General features: G+C 45.3%; 1 protein-coding gene across 2 annotated transcripts in view; it reads right to left on the reverse strand.

Moving 5' to 3' along the window:
- SRI (sorcin) overlaps positions 1–12,649 on the reverse strand; it is a 92,792-nt gene that overhangs the window by 19,975 nt on the left and 60,168 nt on the right. The window lies entirely within an intron of this gene.

A 12,649-nucleotide genomic window follows, 5' to 3' on the forward strand; every position in this document is an offset into this window, starting at 1 on the left:
TAAAGCCAGGACCTCAGCATTGGCTCTATACCACCCCAGAGGTGTCAGAGCCTCTTACAAGTGCCACCCATGTGCACAGATTTCAGCTTATTTTGTTCCCTCTTTCTGAACTATCAGATGTGGAACAGGACAAATGTCAGTATCAGTGTGTTGAATCCCAACAAGGGACCTTTATAGATGTAATAAAAAATAAGTCATTACTGACGTTAAATAAATTGTTCTTCCGATGGGTACTTCTAATTCAATACATTTTTATTGAGGTTTTACAAAAAAAAACAGAAGACAATTAGCAAGAAAGTATAATTACAGATTCACACATTAGTGGTTAAACATACACTGTACAGAGAAAATATAACTCTTGTATAGGTTACTGGCATGTTGATTGAGTGGTGGATTGAATAAATAATACTACTACACAGTCACCCTCTGTATATAGATATTTTAATCTATCAATGAAGATAGATTGGGGAGTTGAAGTACTTATATGAGAGTTGAGAAAAAATTTAAAGAGGAAGGGAAAAGGAGAGTGATAGAGCAGCAGGAAGGTTTGATGGAGCGTAAATGTTAAATTACACTTGCCTATCAATTCTCACTTTCTAAAGATATTACAATAATTATTTCTGGATGAAAACAAGTAAACCGGTTGAGCTGAAAAACATGAGATTTCATACTGCACTGTAAAAGCATGCAGAAGTGGTTTAAACATAAGAATGTCAAAATGTAAACAAAGACAATATTTACAATGCATGGAAACAGGTGTTAAATGAAAAACCTTAGTCAGAGATGGAGGTGACAAATTTCTAATTCTTATCAAAATGAAGTTGCATAATAAAGCTCCTGAAATGTTTAAAATGCTTAAGTAATAAATCGATTTTAAGGAAAACTTCTGTTTTCTCTAATGTTATGTGGTAACGTGTATTTCAGAGTGACACGTTAATAGTTGGTTTGAAAAATTCATATGAAAGAGGTTAAACTTTTTTTTAGTAGTGCCTAATATGGACATGTAACTCCTTAAGAATAGTGATTGAATTAATCAAGAGAAATCGAGATACTGTTGTGTGATTTACAATAATCATAATGTGTTAATGATTCAATGAATTTTCATGTAGGCCTCAGATGCTTTTTCTTTCTTAAAAAGGCAGAATCGAGGTGAAGTAGTCACTTTAGACGCTGTGAGAACTTTCCGTGAACTTTTTTGTATTCAATAACAATGGGTTAACTTTTGATTTTGCAACATTATTAACAGAAATGTATCAATATGATTGCAAACCCAGGGACAGCACCTGGGTACGGACTGAGTAAAAGGAAGTTTTGTACTTCAGGGGAAAGGATAACATTTGGAACATAATTAATTTGCAAACGGATTACTTAATGCTTCCGTATTTCTTAGTGACGTATTGATCACACCATGAGCAACTCATCAGGAGCAACCAATGGAAACCAGATGGGCTGACAGAAAAGATACTTTGTGGGTGTCAACTGAACGTTTGGAAGTATAATTGCCCCTTGGAGGAGGAGTCGGGCTGGCTATCACTTTCCCATTTCCCTGCCTGGCATGCGGTCACACTGAACTTTCATTTGCCTCAATGCCAAAACCTTTGAACTGAACTTTCTAGACTGTCCCAAACCTGCCTTTTGCCGGCTGATAAAGTTGAGCAGGGACTAACCTTTCGGCTGAAGGGTTAACCGACTCCTTCTGTGGTACCCTGTGCTACGTTCTGATTTGACCAGATCCTTATCGAAGACTGACTGTATTTTAACCATATTTGGTTTGTATGATACCACAACTGAATTGCAAATTTCTATGGTTTCTCTCTCTAGGCAACCAGCATATGTCCATTGTTAAAACTGCTTAGTAATGTGTGGCTATTTGCCCTTATTATCAAATATTATAACTGATGTGAAATGAGATTTCATGTTCTATCCATTCAAATTGGGTCCCTAGATAAATGATTTGCATGAGTAATTATTTTCATGTGTGTCATTCTTTGGGTCATAACTTTTTTCCAAGATAGAGTCTCAGAGAAAGTGCTGAAACAGACATGTATTTGGCATTTCTTTATTTCAGGTCCTCGTAAGGAAATTGCCTCACTTTTTAAATATCCAAGTCCCTGTTAGCTCAACAAAACTTTATTGTAATCAAGACGGTGAAGAATTTGTAAAGATCGTTGTTTTTATGGGCCCAGCTAGAGATGATGAAAATAAGTGTTACAAGTGGTGTAACGAAATTTGGTAAGTCTTCTGCTGCATCAAAGACAAGAGGTGGCTGATTGATACTTCTAACCACAGATGCATCACCTTAGTGTGTGTGTATATCGAATATGCTACTTACCAGTATGCATCTGTTCTTGCCATGTAGGGCTGCTGACATTCATATCTGTGCATAGATCGCCACCTAGTGTTGGGTCCGGATGATTGCACATTGTTGTCCTGGAAGAGTCTTCGAAGTATCACAAGATAGGTGGCTCCTCCCCTGGACTACAGTGCGCATGGGCATCCCCTCCATCCTCAGATTGTTTTTCGCCATTGTGGCATAGATGGAGTGTAATACAGTGAATGATGACCATGCTAACTAGTAATTACTGAATGCTACAGCTGCTACAGGCGCCGGGGAGGAGGGTGGGCGATATGAATGTCAGCAGCCCTACATGCCAAGAACAGATGTATACTGTTAAGTAGCATATTCGGTTCGAGGCATGTGGGCTGCTGAATTCATATCTGTGCATAGATTATATAGCAGTCCCTACATTAGCAGCGGCTACCCGTGCCAGCTGTAGCAGTCTGAAAGAGAGTTTTGAGAACAGCCTGTCCTACAGCTGCTTGCTGTCGCGAGTGTACATCTACCCAGTAATGTTTGGTAAAGGTATGTATAGTGGACCATGTGGCTGCTCTACATATCTCTTCTAAAGGAATATTTCCCAGGAAAGCCATGGAGGCCCCCAACTTTCGTGTGGAGTGGGCTTTGGAGGAATTGTTAGCGTGCGCTTAGCTTTTTCATAGCAAATTTGTATACACTTAACAATCCACCGAGCTATTCCTGCTTTGGAAATGGGGTTGCCTTTGTGCTGCGGAGAAAAGGCAACAAATAGTTGTTTCGTCTGTCTAAAACCTTGTGTTCTATCAATATAGTACATGAGAGCTCGTTTGACATCAAGAGTGTAGAGCATTCTCTCTGCTACATTCTCAGGATTAGGATAAAACACTGGTAGTTCTATGGATTGATTTATATGGAACTGTGAAACTACCTTGGGCATGAAAGTAGGGATGGTGCGTAGTACGACCCTGTTTGCATGAAGCTGTATAAATGGCTCTTGGATGGTTAGTGCCTGAAGTTCACTAACTCGTCTCAGAGAAGTAATGGCAACTAGGAAAGCTACTTTCCATGTTAGAAATTGAATCTCACAGGAGTGTAAAGGTTCAAAAGGTGGTCCCATGAGTCTGGTGAGGACCACATTCAGGTTCCAGACTGGTGTCTGGGGGGGAAATCACACGTTTGAGGCCCTCCAGGAAAGCTTTGATGGCAGGCACTTTGAACAGTGAGAGGTGCTGCCTGTTCTGAAGGTAAGCTGCTAGTGCGGTTAAATGTATACGGATGGAATTGTATGCCAGATTGCATCTGTATAAGTGTAATAAATAACAGATAATGTTTTGAGTTGACGCATCCAGTGGATTTATGTCATTATTTTTACAATACATGACAAATCTCTTCCACTTGGCCGCATAGCAGGCTCTGGTAGTGGGTCTCCTTGCCTCCTTGATGATATTCATACAGTCTGGAGGCAAGTTTAGGTAGCCAAACTCGAAGATCTCAGGAGCGAGATAGCTAGGTTCAGCTGTTGCGGATCTGGGTGCTGAATTTCGCCATGGCTCTGTGTTAAAAGTGTAGGTGTGAGCCGTAGCCTTTGATGCAGTACCACGGAGAACTCCAAAAACGTGGTGTACCACGGCTGACGTGCCCACGTTGGAGCAACCAGAATGAGCATCATCGAGTGTTGCTTGAGTTTGCGTGCCACCAGCGGTATCAATGGTGCTGGGGGAAAAGCGTACGCAAATCTGCCGGACCAGTTCATCCATATTGCATTGCCCTGCGACTGTGGATGTGGGAACCTGGCGGCAAAGTTTCGGCATTTTGCGTTTTCCCTTGTGGCGAATAGGTCTATCTCTGGATGACCCCACCGTTGGAAGTACGGCCGGAGTACCGATGGGTGTATCTCCCACTCGTGCATTTGGTGGCTGTGTCTGCTGAGCAGGTCTGCCATCTGGTTGTCCTTGCCCGGGAGGTGTTCTGCCATGAGGAAGATGTTCCTCTGAATGGCCCACTTCCACATGCTCTGAGCCAGATGAGACAACTGTGGCGAGTGTGATCCTCCCTGCTTCTGTATGTAGTACATGGCAGTCATGTTGTCCGTTCGGATCAACACGACCTTGTTGCACAAGTGTACTTTGAATGCTTTCATTGCAAGGAAGATTGCCATTAGTTCCAAAAGGTTGATGTGCATCCTCCTCTGTTGCGTAGTCCATAGCCCTTGCACTGTGTAATGGAGTACATGAGCTCCCCATCCCTGGAGAGACGCGTCTGCCGTCAGTATGATTTGTGGAACAGGCACCTGGAACGGTCGGCCCTTGCAAAGGTTTTGTGGAGACCACCAATGCAGAGAGTTGTATGCCCGACCGATCACCAACACTAGGTCTTTCAACTGTCCGTGGGCCCGATTCCACTGACGTGCTAAGCACTCCTGAAGCGGGCGCATATGTAATCTCGCGTGCGGGACTAGGAATATGCAGGAGGCCATCATGCCTATCAACTGCATAAAAACTCGTGCCTGTAGTGAGTGTTGAGGTTTGAACTGGTCTATGAGCAACTGCATGCTGTTGATCCTCACTGAATTGGGCTGTGCTGTGGCTGCCAGAGTGTTTATGGTCGCGCCTAGGTACTGCTGTACGTGGGAGGGTTGAAGGTGGGACTTTGGATAATTCAGTGAGAATCCCAGGCTGTGAAGAAGGTGAATAGTGCGGGACATGTGGTGGGCACACTGCTGGGCTGACTTTCCCTGGATAAGCCAGTCGTCCAGATACGGATAGACATGTATGTGCGGTCTCCTTAAGTGTGCCGCTACTGTCGCTAGGCACTTGGTGAACACTCTGGGTGCCGTTGTTACTCCGAAAGGGAGGACCTTGAACTGGTAATGTTGATTTAGAACAGTGAACCGGAGATATTTTCTGTGTGATGGGTGTATGGGTAGATGGAAATACGCATCCTTGAGATCTAGTGTTGCGAGAAAGTCTCCCTGACTGAGCAACGGCAGCACTTGTTGCAGAGTGAGCATGTGGAAATGCTCTGACAGAATATACTGGTTTAGAGGTCTTAAATCCAGTATGGGTCTGAGAGACCCATCCTTTTTGGGGATTAGGAAATACAGTGAGTATACCCCCGATCCGTGGTCTTTCGCAGGCACGAGTTCTATGGCTCCTTTTTGGAGCAGACTGAGAACTTCCTGTTGGAATAAGTGCAAGTGCTCTGCGGACATATGATGGTGTCTTGGTGGTATGTTGGGTGGAGTGGACGTGAACTACAGACAATAACCGTACTGGATAATATCTCTCACCCACCTGTCTGTAGTGATGGATTCCCAGACCGGCAGGAACTTTTGGAGTCTTCCCCCCCGACAGGTGTTACGTGGTCGGGGGGCAGTGACAAGACGTTACTGTTTGTTGGTGGCAGAGGACCTGGAGCTGTTTCCGCGGCCTCTGCCCTGGACGTTGTTTCCACGGTATCCACCTCTATTATTTTTATTATAGGTGGTCTGTGTACCTCCTTTAGTGTACTGCGACTGTTGGGAGTTCTGGTTCTTAGATGGTCCTCTGGTGCTAGAGCGACGAAAAGACCCACTCCTAAACTGCTGTGATTGCAGAGCTCCCATAGACTTTGCAGTCTCCGTATCTTTTTTGAGTTTTTCCAAGGTGGTGTCAACCTCGGGGCCAAAGAGGGAGTCAGGGTTGACAGGTTGATTGAGGATAGTGGTTTGTATTTCAGGTTTGAATCCTGAGATTCTCAACCAAGCATGCCTTCGTAGCATGACGCTGGTGTTGATGGCCCTAGCTGCAGTGTCAGCTGCGTCAAGAGCACACTTAATGGAAGTGTTGCTAATAAGCTTCTGCTCACGATCTGGGAGGTGCTGTAGTAGTGTTTCTAGGGTATCATAATGCGCCCTGTCATATCGAGCCAGAAGTGCCTGAGTGTTAGCAATTCTCCAGATGTTAGCTGCCTGGGCAGCAACCCTCTTTCCAGATGTCTCCAAGACCTTAGACTCTTTGGAGGAGCATCACCCGTTGTCTGTGAGTTGGCTCTCTTCCGAGCATTGGAAACCACCAATGACTCCAAAGGCAACTGTCCTCTTGTATAGGCAGGGTCCACAGGAGCTGGCCTATATTTCTTCTCAATTCGAGGGTTGAGAACCCTAGCCCTTGTGGTCTCCTTAAAAATGTCATTGGCTTGTTTGAGGACCCCCTTTAGCATAGGCAGAGTTTTAACAGATCTTTCTGATGTAGAGAATGTATCCATTAGAAAGTCGTCGTCAATAGGATCAGTGTGGAGCTGTACGTCATGATTGTTAGCAGCTCTTTCAATTAATGTATTAAAAGCAGCAGTATCCTCTGTAGGAGATGTTTTCACCAAAGATGCCTGTGTGTCTGGAGCAGTATTGTCCCCTGCACCAGTATTGTCCACCCAAGGTTGGGTTTGATCTTCAGGGTCAGTGTCCACAGGATAAGTGTCCTCCCTATCACCAGTATCTCCAACATCCATATCAGAGTGTGTTGGTGAGAATGACTGAGGTTCTGGGGCACAATATTGAATATGTTCCACCAGAATTGGTGACGTGGCTTTTTTACTCTTTAATGGAATCTTGTATGGCTCCATTGGTGTCTCTGGTACTATTTTCCTCTTGTAAATGGAAAGTCTACCAGTGTTGGCGTTGATGAATTGTTTCGGACCCTCATGTTCGTGAGGTACTGCCACAGTTTTCAGTCCCATTTGAATTTCCGTCGGTGCATTGACATTTGTTTTCGGGTCGACACCGTCTTGCAGGGTGAGACCTTTCTTGGCGAACATCTTCGGTCGCACCGCTGGCGGGAGCCCGAACTTTATGTGCGTCGACGCGATGTGCACCGTGCTGACAGTCTTCGGCTGGGGGGCTATGGTTGCGCCCGGCATGGAAGCTTTGTCGTGGATGCGTGCTAACGACTCCGACACCTTCTGCTTTACAAAGGGAGAGGGTGTGGATTGGACACGGTCTCTCGACGCCTTCTTAGTTGTGGCATCAAACCCTGTCCCCGACGTAGTCTTCTGGACTAGACGGGAATGGGTTGGCTCTTGAGGGTCAATCTCCATCTTGGAGTGGACGATCCTCGGCGCCGATAGTTTCGGGTCGGCAACCTTGACCTTGATCTTCGGTGTCGCCCTCGGCTCGACGCCCCCATGACATTTGTCGGCGTCGACCGCCTTCTTTTGTGTCTTCAGCTCCGAGGCAGATCTTGATGCAGAGTACCATCCACCTAAAGTCTTTTTTCTGCACGGCCTTCCATTTGTTCACTCCAGAGAACCACACAAAGATGGCAGTCCACAGGGTGTTCCTTGGAATGATCAATGTAAAAGCTCAAATCCCTATTTGAGCCTCTCCGCCTCTTTCGAGGGGCCAGGGGGAGCAAAGAATGCGATGGAGTGCGAAGCGCGAGTCCTGACTTTTGGCAAAAATACCAATCAAGTCCTCAGAACCAACTTGTCAGGATATAAGTTGGCATATGGTGGTGGCACTGAAAGTGCCTGCAGTTCACTTACATGATGAGCAAACATGATCACGATGAGGAAGACAGTCTTCAATGTCTGGAGACACAGAGAGCAACTATGTAGTGACTCAAAAAGTATACACATGAGAAATGTCACGGCCAAGTTAAGGTCTCACTATGGCATCACAAACGGTGGGTGGGTTATTGGTCAAATTACATGCACTAACTAGAGCATTGAACCTAATCCTCTTCCTAATTGGAAACCAGTGAGGAGTGTGCAGATGAGGTGATATATGCACTCTTACCGGCAATTTCAGGATGAAACAGGCTTAAGCATTTTGGACCACCTACAGTTTCTCCATCAGGTACTCTGGCAAGCCCAGATATAGCGCAATGCCAGAATCCAGCCTTGACGTGATCAGGACCTGGATGACTGTTTTTAGAAAAGACAGCAAATGTAGAAGCCTTTTCTACAATCGCAACACACAGAAATAGGTGCCCACCATGGATTTAATTTGAGGCTTAAATGACAGGCAGTCATCAAATTTAACTCCTAGGTTCTTAATGCCTTCCTGAAGGCCCGCAGATGGAGCATTTCAGCACAGAAAGCCTGCCAGCTATCTGAACAGCTATTGCCAAAGAAAAGAACCTCTGTCTGTTTGGCATTACATTTAAGCTGGTGTTTTTCCATCCAATAAAAACAGCCATTAGACAAGTTTAAATCAGAATCTGTGAAAGCGCTTCTCACTTGCCACATGAGAACGGTATCAGAGAATCATCAGCGTAAGATATGACTTTAGGGCCCAGCAGCAAATTGAGCAAGAGGAGTGAGGTATCCATTAAATAATGTAAGGGTCAAAGCAAGGTCCTGGGGCACTCCTACGGTCAAATCACGTGGCTCTGAGGAGAAAGGAGGGATACATACCGGTTGACTTCTTCCTTCCAGAAAGGAACAGAGCCAGTTCGGGGCCTGACCCATTATTTCAATCGATTGCAGACTCCCCAGGAGGCTGAAATGGGGGACTGTATCAAAGGCCGCTGATAGAGCCAGCATAATCTGCATAGGCCCCTGCCCCCTTTCATCTAGAATGCCTTTAATGTATTTACAGACCTCCAAGAGTGCTATTTCAGTGCTAAAGTGGGGCCTGAACTGAGACTCGCTAGAGTGGAGCAGGTTATTGGATTCCAGATATGGGGAGAGCTGATGATTCACGTGCTTCTCCAATTTCTTAGAGAAAGCTGAGAGCAAGGATAGAGAAAGTGTGGCTCAATGGTTAGAGCGGCAGACCCTGATGCAGAAGTCTGGCCCGGGACCAGGGTTCAATTCCCGCCTCGGCGGGTCTTGGGCTCAATTTCCTCGGACCTGATAATTCTCGCTTCAGTGCCTATCTTAACCATGGGTCCCACTCTGCAACTTTGGGCAATAGCTTGCTTAATCTCCACAACGACCCCAACAACGCTAGGATGCCTGGCGTCACCTTGGAGGTGCCCAGGAGTGGACACTTCACAGGGAAAGGCCAGGAAGGGTTCCTCAGCGGTATTCATACAAGCGGCAAGTTGCCTCCGGGTAGTCGTGCGCTATACAAGTACATCTACATTTACAATTCGACTGTACTCCAGGATCCGCTGAGGGTTTAACTAGGGCAACATTTTGGCTTGCTTCCAGCAGCTAGATTGCTGCAACAGAAGATCCTTGCATAGTAGCCTGATCTGAAAACCGATGCTCATGCCCAGAAGTTCAGGGTACCACACTCTCCAGACCCAATGCAGTGTCACAAGGATGGTTTGGGCCTGGTCATTCTTGACATTTTTCAGAACTCTGGGCGGGAAAGGTCAGGATGGGAAGGCATATGTGAATGCAATGTTCCATTCCAGCTGGAATGCATCTCCTCGCGAGTGTTCTTGTGGAAACTCCAACACTAAAACTCAACAATGTGCATTTGATGGTGCCAAAAGGATGTAGCCATGTAGATGCCATGTAGATGCCACTTGTGATCTTCCAGACACTACCATCGCAACTCATTCACTCTGGCATTCAGGGACCCTTCCAGGTGGCTAGCGATCAGGGATAGCCCTCGTGCTCCGACTAAACCCAGAGGTGCAAAGCCTCCTTGCACAGGACCCTGGAGCCTACTCTGCCCGGTCCATTTCAGTACCACATAGAGGTGGTGTTGTCTGTGAGAACATACACCACCCTTCCCCTCCCCCCCCCCCACCCTCCTCCGATTGATGTTGGGAAGGACTTCAGAGCCAGAATGGCCTGCAACTCCAGACTGATGTGGAGTAAGGCTTCTGTCTGACCCTGAACTTCTCAAATCTCCACAGCTCAGAAGGGACAATCTGTCAACCCATCAGCTCTGGGTGGGGAAAGGAGGGGGGGGGGGGGGATCAACTGAGTTTGAGCAGCCACCACTGCAGATTATGAGCTGTCACCGCCAAGATCTGGAAACGTGCCATTTCCTTGATGCTTGGCCCACAAACTTCAGATTCGATTGCAGAATCTGCATGTGCCACCAGGCGTAGCAGAAGGCCAAGAAGCATCAGACTTGCTCTCATTATGCTCCAAGACTGAGAAATCTGGACCATAGCTCAAATGCCCTGGACTTTTTGCTGTGGGAAGAAGGCCCTAAACTACACGGTGTCCTGGATAGCAATAATGAAAGTAAGCCTTTGCGAAGAAGTCAGGTGTGCTTGGACTTATTGATAGTGAAGCAAAATTATATCAGGAGATTCAGTGTCATCTGGAAGTGGCGCAGGGAAGACTGGTATGCCCTGAAACCTGAAGATGAGCAGCAACCACTGCCATCCCTTTCATGAACACCCAAAACGGTGACGGTCAGGTTGAAGGGGAGTACTGCAAACTGAAAGTGTTCCCAGCCTAACTTGAACCTCCGATAAACATCAGTGGAATTGCAGGACAGGTATATAAAAATACACATTGTTCATCAAGTATACGACCCTGTCGCACAGGATTGCACAAGACCTGGGCTAGCATGAGCAGCTTGAATTTATCTCTCTGCAGGAAGGCATGTAGAGGTGAAGGTCCAAAATAGGCCCGAGACCACCATCCTACTTCAGAACAAGAACTAGTGAGTTTAACAACCATCTCGATAGCAGCCCTGGAGCGCAACACCTGCATTTCTTGTAGCAGAGTGGACAGGGGCCTCTCTGAAATTTACTCAGATGTGTTATGTTATTAGTATTTTTAAAGCGCAAACTGTTACCCGAAGGTGTCCTGGCACTGTCTACACACCTCCCTATGAGACCTACATATGAGGCCAGGATTAAACGCCTAATAGCCAGGTTTTTAAGGTTTTCCTGAATACCAGTAGATCAGTGCAATTTCTGAGATGGAATGGGAGGGCATTCCATGCCTTGGCTGCCCCTGCCAAAAAATTCCTACCTCCCCAGCTGGCTTTTTTAGAGATTGGGAGCAAAATTGGCAACAGTCCCTGAGAGCGAAGTGGTCTATTGGGGACATATCAGTGAAACTGCTGCTTAAGATGATCTGGAACGATACCCTGAAGGGCTTTATAAACAGTACAGAGTGATTTAAACTGCACCCGTTTAACAGGTAGCCAGTGAAGTCTTCTGATGTCTCCGGAGACAGAGGCAAATTTAGCTGTCCCTGTGAGCAGTCTAGCGGCCGAGTTCTGTAGGAGTTGGAGTCTATGCAGTAACCTCTCCTGAATATTAAGGTAAAGGCTGTTACAATAGTCCAGCCTCAACATAGTTAATGCAGTGACTACTGTACGTTGATTTTCCTTAGGTAAAAACTGTAAGATTTTCTTGCAAGTTCTAAGAGCAAATGTGGTAGCCGAGACAACTGAATTAACTTGGTCCTCAAAATTGAGTTTGTCGTCAATCAGGACTCTTGGGTTTTTGACTTCCTAGTGGGGTCGGAAGCAAGCCCAAAGAGTCTGGCCACCAACTAAGGGTCCAGAACTTGGGGTCATTACCAAACAGAATGACTTCCGTTTTACCAGAGTGGAGTTTTAAACAGTATTGGGACATCCATTTACCCACTGCTTCCATGCAAACGTGAAGTCGTTTTGCTGTACGCCATCTCTTGCCCTGGTAGCAGAAAGCTTGTTTGTTTGCTGATGGCGTCCACTAGGCGAGACGCTCCCACTATCAGACGATAATCGAAAGCAAACTCTTCAGTCCCTGCAAGTCTGAATCTCCTCTGTTGTCAATTTTCGCACAATACGACCCGTATACAGAGCAGTTTGCTGCTTTTTACGTAACGGAGGCCATTTATACAGCCCTTGGAATAAACATTACATTCTCTCGTTATATTCTCATAGCGGGAGACGTATTGCGAGCTGCTGATTAAATACACAGACAGGAAGTAACAGATCCATTTTTTAACACAGGACAGCATATCAATTACGCCTTTTGGACTAAATATTAGATTAAGAACTTCATATACTAGATCTTTACCGAATTCGAAGTTCTTCAGAGGTTAAAACGCCCAATAGATAAGAGGTTTCATAAGATATATATACATGGCGTCTGGATGAAGGCTTGAAGCCGAAATATGCGTAGGATCAAACATTTCCAGAGCCATGCCTAAAACGAATTAGTCTTTTTATAACATCGAATAACAATATACACAATATTTTGATAAATGTTTAATGAATTTGAGATACAATAGATATTCTTGTATTCTTTGCCTAGAACCATCTTTGCATTTAAATGTGTAAATATTATGCACTTTCAAATGTAGAGGCCATCATTTCCTCTAGTATATTTTTCTAGGTTTGTGTTTTTTTTTTTTTAAACGTATGGAAATATGATTATATAAAACTAAAAAATATATATTTTTGTAAACAAAGGTGTATGTACCAAATATGGTGTATGC

The sequence above is a fragment of the Triturus cristatus genome, chromosome 10, assembly GCF_964204655.1.
Source record: "Triturus cristatus chromosome 10, aTriCri1.1, whole genome shotgun sequence".
In the NCBI taxonomy this organism is placed as follows: domain Eukaryota; kingdom Metazoa; phylum Chordata; class Amphibia; order Caudata; family Salamandridae; genus Triturus; species Triturus cristatus.